At 43.1% G+C, this 8,674-nt stretch overlaps 1 pseudogene; it reads right to left on the bottom strand.

Annotated features, from left to right (window-relative positions):
* Positions 1–6,805: 6,805 nt before the first annotated feature.
* LOC139542095 (zinc finger protein 239-like) lies at positions 6,806–7,522 on the bottom strand (annotated as a pseudogene).
* Between the last annotated feature and the right edge of the window lie 1,152 nt (positions 7,523–8,674).

The following is an 8,674-nucleotide window of genomic DNA, read 5'->3' as shown; positions in this document are numbered from 1 at the left end:
TTTTCCACATTTTGTTACGTTACAGAGCATTCAGAAAGTACTCAGACTGCTTAACTTTTTCCACATTTTGTTACGTTACAGAGCATTCAGAAAGTACTCAGACTGCTTAACTTTTCCCACATTTTGTTACGTTACAGAGCATTCAGAAAGTACTCAGACTGCTTAACTTTTCCCACATTTTGTTACGTTACAGAGCATTCAGAAAGTACTCAGACTGCTTAACTTTTCCCACATTTTGTTACGTTACAGAGTACTCAGAAAGTACTCAGACTGCTTGTTCTAAAATTGATTGAGCTGTTTTTTTCTCTCGTCATCAATATACACACAATACCCAATGACAAAGCAAAAACAGGTTGTTTGAAATGATCAAATGATCAAATGTATAAAATAAAAACATATGACATTTACATAAATATCCAGACTCAGTACTTTGTTGAAGCACCTTGGGCAGCGATTACAGCCTTCAGTCTTTCTTGGGTATGACGCTACAAGCTTGGCTAACCTATATTTCGGGAGCTTTCTCCCATTTCTTCTCTGCAGATCCTCTCAAGCTCTGTCAGGTTGGATGGGGACCAGCTATTTTCAGGTCTCTCCAGAGATGTTCAATCAAGTTCATCAAGACTTAAAACGAATCACCCAGCGATCATACACTGTTTACCAGGGGGCAGGGCTACCGACGTTAAGGCTAATCTGCAGATGGTGCTGGCTAAAGCTAAAACTGGCGAGTGTAGAGAGTATAGAGATATTGTTATCCACATCGGCACCAACAATGTTAGGATGCGATCGTTTCAGAGGTCACCAAGCGCAACATAGCTTCAGCGTGTAAATCAGCTAGAAAGATATGGTGGACATCGAGTAATTGTCTCTCCGCCCCCTCCCAGTTAGGGGGAGTGATGAGCTCTACAGCAGTCTCACAACTCAATCGCTGGTTGAAAACTGTTTTCTGCCCCTCCCAAAAGATAGAATTTGTGAGATCATTGGCCCTCTTTTCTGGGACTCACCCACAAACAGGACCAAGCCAGACCTGCTGAGGAGTGATGGACTCCATTCTCAGCTGGAGGGGTGCTCTCATCTTATCTACCAACATAGACAGGGCTCTAACTCCTCTAGATCCACAATGAAATAGGGTGCAGGCCAGGCAGCAGGCTGTTAGCCAACCTGCCAGCTTAGTGGAGTCTGCCACTAGCATAGTCAGTGTAGTCAGCTCAGCTATCCCCATTGAGGACTGTGTCTGTGCCTCGACCTAGATTGGGCAAAACTAAACATGGCGGTGTTCGCCTTAGCAATCTCACTAGGATAAAGACCTCCTCCATTCCTGACATTATTGAAAGAGATCGTGATACCTCACATCTCAAAATAGGGCTACTTAATGTTAGATCCCTCACTTCAAAGGCAGTTATAGTCAATAAACTAATCACTGATCATAATACTTGATGTGATTGGTCTGACTGAAACATGGCTTAAGCCTGATGAATTTACTGTGTTAAATGAGGCCTCACCTCCTGGTTACACTAGTGACCATATCCCCCGTGCATCCCGCAAAGGCGGAGGTGTTGCTAACATTTACGATAGAACATTTCAATTTACAAAAACAAAAAATGACGTTTTCGTCTTTTGAGCTTCTAGTCATGAAATCTATGCAGCCTACTCAATCACTTTTTATAGCTACTGTTTACAGGCCTCCTGGGCCTTATACAGCGTTCCTCACTGAGTTCCCTGAATTCCTAGCAGATAATATAGCAGATAATATTCTAATTTTTGGTGATTTTAATATTCATATGGAAAAGTCCACAGACCCACTCCAAAAGGCTTTTGGAGCCATCATCGACTCAGTGGGTTTTGTCCAACATGTCTCTGGACCTACTCACTGCCACAGTCATACTCTGGACTTAGTTTTGTCCCATGGAATAAATGTTGTAGATCTTGATGTTTAGCCTCATAATCCTGGACTATCGGACCACCATTTTATTACGTTTGCAATCGCAACAAATAATCTGGTCAGACTTCCAGACCAAGGAGCATCAAAAGTCGTACTATAAATTCTCAGACAACACAAAGATTCCTTGATGCCCTTCCAGAGCTCCTTCTGCCTACCCAAGGACGTCAGAGGACAAAAATCAGTTAACCACCTAACTGAGGAACTCAATTTAACCTTGCGCAATACCCTAGATGCAGTTGCACCCCTAAAAACTAAAAACATTTGTCATAAGAAACTAGCTCCCTGGTTTACAGAAAATACCCGAGCTCTGAAGCAAGCTTCCAGAAAATTGGAACGGAAATGGCGCCACACCAAACTGGAAGTCTTCCGACTAGCTTGGAAAGACAGTACCGTGCAGTATCGAAGAGCCCTCACTGCTGCTCGATCATCCTACTTTTCCAACTTAATTGAGGAAAATAAGAACAATCCAAAATTTATTTTTGATACTGTTGCAAAGCTAACTAAAAAGCAGCATTCCCCAAGTGAGGATGGCTTTCACTTCAGCAGTAATAAATTCATGAACTTTGAGGAAAACATCATGATCATTAGAAAGCAAATTACGGACTCCTCTTTAATATCTGCGTATTCCTTCAAAGCTTAGCTGTCCTGAGTCTGCACAACTCTGCCAGGACCTCAGGATCAAGAGAGACACTTAAGTGTTTTAGTACTATATCTCTTGACACAATGATGAAAATAATCATGGCCTCTAAACCTTCAGGACTTGCATACTGGATCCTATTCCAACTAAACTACTGAAAGAGCTGCTTCATGTGCTTGGCCCTCCTATGTTGAACATAATAAACGGCTCTCTATCCACCGGATGTGTACCAAACTCACTAAAAGTGGCAGTAATAAAGCCTCTCTTGAAAAAGCCAAACCTTGACCCCAGAAAATATAAAAAACTATCGCCCTATATCGAATCTTCCAAGCTGTTGCGCAGCAACTCACTGCCTTCCTGAAGACAAACAATGTATACGAAACGCTTCAGTCTGGTTTTAGACCCCATCACAGCACTGAGACTGACCTTGTGAAGGTGGTAAATTTCTAAGCAAACAGCTGGAGGCAGGGCTTTCTCCTTGTCAGATCTCCCATTTTTATGGAATGGTCTGCCTACCCATGTGAGAGACGCAGGGACTCGGTCTCAACCTTTAAGTCTTTACTGAAGACTTATCTCTTGCAGTAGGTCATATGATTGAGTGTAGTCTGGCCCAGGAGTGTGAAGGTGAACGGAAAGGCCCTGGAGCAACAAACCACCCTTGCTGTCTCTGCCTGGCCGGCTCCCCTCTCTCCACTGGGATTCTCTGCCCCTAACCCTATTACGGGGGCTGAGTCACTGGCTTACTGGTGCTCTTTCATTCCGTCCCTAGGAGGGGTGCGTCACTTGAGTGGGTTGAGTTTTTACTGACGTGATCTTCCTGTCTGGGTTGGCGCCCCCCCTTGGTTTGTGCTGTGGTGGAGATCTTTGTGGGCTATACTCGGCCTTGTCTCAGGATTGTAAGTTGGTGGTTGAAGATATCCCTCTAGTGGTGCGGGGGCTGTGCTTTGGCAAAGTGGGTGGGGTTATATCCTTCCTGTTTGGCCCTGTCCGGGGGTATCATCGGATGGGGCCACAGTGTCTCCTGACCCCTCCTGTCTCAGCCTCCAGTATTTATGCTGCAGTAGTTTATGTGTCGGGGGGCTAGGGTCAGTTGGTTATATCTGGAGTACTTTTCCTGTCTTATCCGGTGTCCTGTGTGAATTTAAGTATGCTCTCTCTAATTCTCTCCTTCTCTCTTTCTTTCTCTCTCTCTCGGAGGACCTGAGCCATGGGACCATGCGTTCAGGACTACCGGGCATGATGACTCCTTGCTGTCCCCAGTCCACCTGGCCTTGCTGCTGTTCCAGTTTCAACTGTTCTGCCTGCGGCTATGGAACCCTGACCTGTCCACCGGACGTGCTACCTGTCCCAGACCTGCTGTTTTCAACTCTCTAGAGACCGCAGGAGCGGTAGAGATACTCTTAATGATCGGCTATGAAAAGCCAACTGACATTTACTCCTGATTATTATTTGACCATGCTGGTCATTTATGAACATTTGAACATCTTGGCCATGTTCTGTTATAATCTCCACCCGGCACAGCCAGAAGAGGACTGGCCACCCCTCATAGCCCGGTTCCTCTCCAGGTTACTTCCTAGGTTTTGGCCTTTCTAGGGAGTTTTCCCTTAGCTACCGTGCTTCTACACCTGCATTGCTTGCTGTTTAGGGTTTCAGGCTGGGTTTCTGTACAGCACTTCGAGATATTAGCTGATGTACGAAGGGCTATATAAAAAATAAACTTGATTCAAGTCCGGGCTCTGTCTGGGCCACTCAATGACATTCAGAGACTTGGCCCGAAGCCACTCCTGCGTTGCCTTGGCTGTGAGCTTAGGGTCGTTGTTCTGTTGGAAGGTGAACCTTCGCCCCAGTCTGAGGTCCTGAGTGCTCTGGAGCAGGCTTTCATCAAGAATCTCTCTGTACTTTTCTCCGTTCATCTTTCCCTCGATCACCTCCCTGACCAAGGCCCTTCTCCCCTGATTGGTCAGTTTGGCCTGGCGGCCAACTCTAGGAAGAGTCTTGGTGGTTCCAAACTTCTTCCGTTTAAGAATGATGGAGGCCACTGTGTTCCTTGTGGGGACCTTCAATGCTGCAGACATGTTTTGGTACCCTTCCCTAGATCTGTGCCTACAACACAATCCTGTCTCGGAGCTCTACGTTCAACCTCATGGCTTGGTTTTTGCTCTGACATGCACTGTCAACTGTGGGACACTTATATATAAAATCATGTCCAATCAATTGAATTTACCACAGGTCGACTCCCAATGAAGTTGGAGAAACATCTCAAGGATGATCAACGGAAACAGGATGCACTGGAGGTCATTTTCGAGACTCATAGCAGAGGGTCTGAATACTTAAACAAGGTATTTCATTTTTTTTCTCATATTTTAATACATTTGCAAACATTTCTAAAAACCAGTTTTCGCTTTGTCATTATGGGGTATTGTGTGTAGATTGATGAGCATTTTTATATATTTAATCCATTTTAGAATAAGGCTGTAACGTCACAAAAATGTGGAAAAGGCAAGGGGTCTGAATGCTTTCCGAATGTAATAAAAAAAAAAAAATTGTTTCATGCAAATCGGAATACACTCCTCATCTGATTGGTCAAGTAGACGGACCTTCAGACTTTGTGGCAACTTTGGAATTTTGTGGAAAACACTGAAAACTCTTCTGGCACCGATCGATCTGCACCAAACTTGATATGTGGAATCTATGGCCAAAAGACTCTAAACACAATATTTTCCAGACTTGTACCTAAAATAAAATGGCTGCTATTTGACCAATAATCCTGCAGGTGGGCGTGGTCTGGCACATAAATCAGTCAAGGATATTCGTATTGTAACAAAACTTGGTACACATGTTGCAAACACTGTCAAGACTCAATATATGCAAGAACATTCGTATCTACCACACGGTGGTGATCTGTTTGACTCAGAGTGGTGACATTTGGCACACATGCTCGGGGATATGAGTACTTAGCTAACCCAAATTATATCTCAGACCCCACTGGGCTAATTTTGACGAAACTTGGGTGGATTGTGTGTCTTTGCCAAAGATCCGGCATTTGCTAAATTACACTGATTGGCCCAAAGGGGGCGCATGCATCATTCATGGGGGTCAACATGTTTACTGTTGCCATTTTTCTATTAAATTCAACTCACCTTAAATTCGGCATCTGAACAGTGCGTAAGGCAATTTCATATTAATTCAAGTAGACTAACAGATAATATTAAAATGAACAGCTAGGTCTTTACTCCTCCTGCGTGGTGTAACAATACATAGATGTATATAATGAATGTCCACTAGTAGCTAACAGTTAAAAAATATTATTATTATTTTAATCCAGAAAAATATGTTGCATTCATCAAATCCTTTTTTGCAATCATCAACAGTGTTTTCTCTGACATGGTGGAATAACAGGACTCTCAAGACATGGTGGCATAACGGGACTCTCAAGACATGAGGTGGAATAACAGGACTCTCAAGACATGGTGGAATAACGGGACTCTCAAGACATGGTGGAATAACAGGACTCTCAAGACATGGTGGAATAACGGGACTCTCAAGACATGGTGGAAGAACGGGACTCTCAGAGACATGGTGGAGTAACGGGACTCTCAAGACAACTGGGAACTCTGAAAAAAACAAGGTCAAATCATGACGTCAGTGATCTTCAGGTTGGAAAGTCGGGGGTCTATACACACACGTACACATGGATTTAGTGTTGTAGATATGTGGTAGTAGAGGCCTGAGGACATGGATTTAGTGTTGTAGATATGTGGTAGTAGAGGCCTGAGGACACATGGATTTAGTGTTGTAGATATGTGGTAGTAGAGGCCTGAGGACATGGATTTAGTGTTGTAGATATGTGGTAGTAGAGGCCTGAGGACATGGATTTAGTGTTGTAGATATGTGGTAGTAGAGGCCTGAGGACACACACTTAATATGTTGTGAATATCTGTTTTTTAAAATGTTTTGTAATGTTTTTAAAATGTTTAACTGCCTTAATGTTGCTGGACCCCAGGAAGAGTAGGGGGGGATCCATAATAAATACAAACACAAAGGCTTGTGCAAGGCTACTTACTTACTTATATAATAATTGACATTTTGCAATAGAAAATCATATGATGAACAACATCAGAGGGTTTATACTTGTATCACAATCAATCAAAGCTCATAATCAAAACCCAATAGACATTTTTAAATATTTAATCTGATATTAGACATCGATCAGTGTACACTGAAAATGAAATAACAACAAAAGTAACCGTATTCTGGTTTCATACAATTTGATTTCATGAGGATGAAACAAAAACACAAATTATCAGTCAAAAACTCAAGTCAGAACACAGCCTCTCTATTTTCTCATGTGATTTCAGGTCCTCTGACTGGGAAAATGTCTTTCCACAATGAGAGCAGTGGTATGTCTTCTCCTCCTGTGTATGTATTCTTTCATGCTTATTCAGGTGCCTTAACCAATTAGAATCTGCTTTCCACACTGGGAGCAGTGGTAGGTCTTATCCCCTCCTGCGTGTGTCCTGTCATGCATAATCAGGGCTTCTAACTGGGTAAACCGCTTTCCACACAAGGAACATTGGTAGAGCTTTTCCTTGTTGTGTGTGCTCAAATGCGATGTCAGATTCCCTACCAGCTTAAAGCTCTTACCACAATGGGAACATGTGTAAGACTTCTCTCCCAGAGTGTATTTGCTTATGACTTTTCAGGCTCGATAACACCCGAAAACTCGTTCCACACTGGGAACAGTGGTAAGGCTTTTCTCCTGTGTGTATTCTCTTGTGTACTTTCAGTTGTTGTGATCGGATAAAACTTTTTCCACACTGGGAGCAGCGGTAAGGCTTTTCTCCTGTGTGTGTTCTCTTGTGTACTGTCAGTTCTTGTGATCGGCTAAACCTCTTTCCACCACTGGGTACAGTGGTAAGGCTTTTCTCCTGTGTGTGTTCTCTTGTGTAATTTCAGTTGTTGTGATCTGCTAAAACTCTTTCCACACTGGGAACAGTGGTAAGACTTCTCACCTGTGTGTATTCTCTCATGCGCTTTCAGGTTGTTTAACCATGAAAAAGCAATTCCACATTTGGAGCAGTGATAAGGCTTCTCTCCAGAGTGTATTCGCTTATGACTTTTCAGGCTCCCTAACTGACAAAAACTCTTTCCACACTGGGAACAGTGGTAAGGCTTCTCTCCAGAGTGTATTCGTGTATGAATTTTTAGGTTCCATAACTGACTAAAACTCTTTCCACACTGGGAACAGTGGTAAGGCTTTTCTCCTGTGTGTGTTCTCTCATGTAATTTCAGGTGTTGTGATTGGATATAACTTTTTCCACACTGGGAGCAGTGATGTCGTCTTGCTGGTTTGGACGTCTCTGGGTCTGGTTCCCCTGAAGGACTCTTCCCGCTGTCAGAGTTGAGAGTCTGGGTCGCTCGCCTGCTAAAGACAAACAGTTTCAAGTTAAATATTGAGACAGAGACATGAATGAAACCTCCATGTGATAAAACTATCTTCTCGTGTGGTTTAATGGGCTGTAGGTAGCCTAGCAGTTAAGAGCAATTTAAAAAACGATTTAACCAATTTTAGAATAAGGCAGTAACGTAACAAAATTTGTAAAACGTCAAGGGGTCTGAAAACTTTCCGAATGCACTGTATATCTGGCCTTGTGTATTGGGTTATTGTCCTGCTGAAAGGTGAATTTGTCACCCAGTTATACTCTAGGATTTTGCCTGTGCTTGGCGCTATTTGGTTATTAATTTTTTTTTTTTTTACTCCCTAGTCCTTGCAGGTGACAAGCATACCCATAACATATGAAGAGTGGTACGTGTCAAGGCTGTCCAGCGTCCAGTCTCCTACTTGCCCGATCAATGGAGCCTTTAACCTGATGAGGGACAGGGGGTGCTGTTTTCACCTTTGGGGAAAATCGTATCCAATTTAAACGGCCTCGTACTCAATTCTTGCTCGTACAATATGCATATTATTATTACTATTGGATAGAAAACACTCTCTAGTTTCTAAAACCGTTTGAATTTTGTCTGTGGGTAAAACAGAACTCTTTTGGCAGCACACTTTGTGACCAGGAAGTGGAAAGTCTGAAATCTATCTTCTATTC

The sequence above is a fragment of the Salvelinus alpinus genome, chromosome 2 (genome assembly GCF_045679555.1).
Source record: "Salvelinus alpinus chromosome 2, SLU_Salpinus.1, whole genome shotgun sequence".
NCBI classification, from domain to species: domain Eukaryota; kingdom Metazoa; phylum Chordata; class Actinopteri; order Salmoniformes; family Salmonidae; genus Salvelinus; species Salvelinus alpinus.
This window is presented reverse-complemented; position numbering and strand designations above follow the sequence as displayed.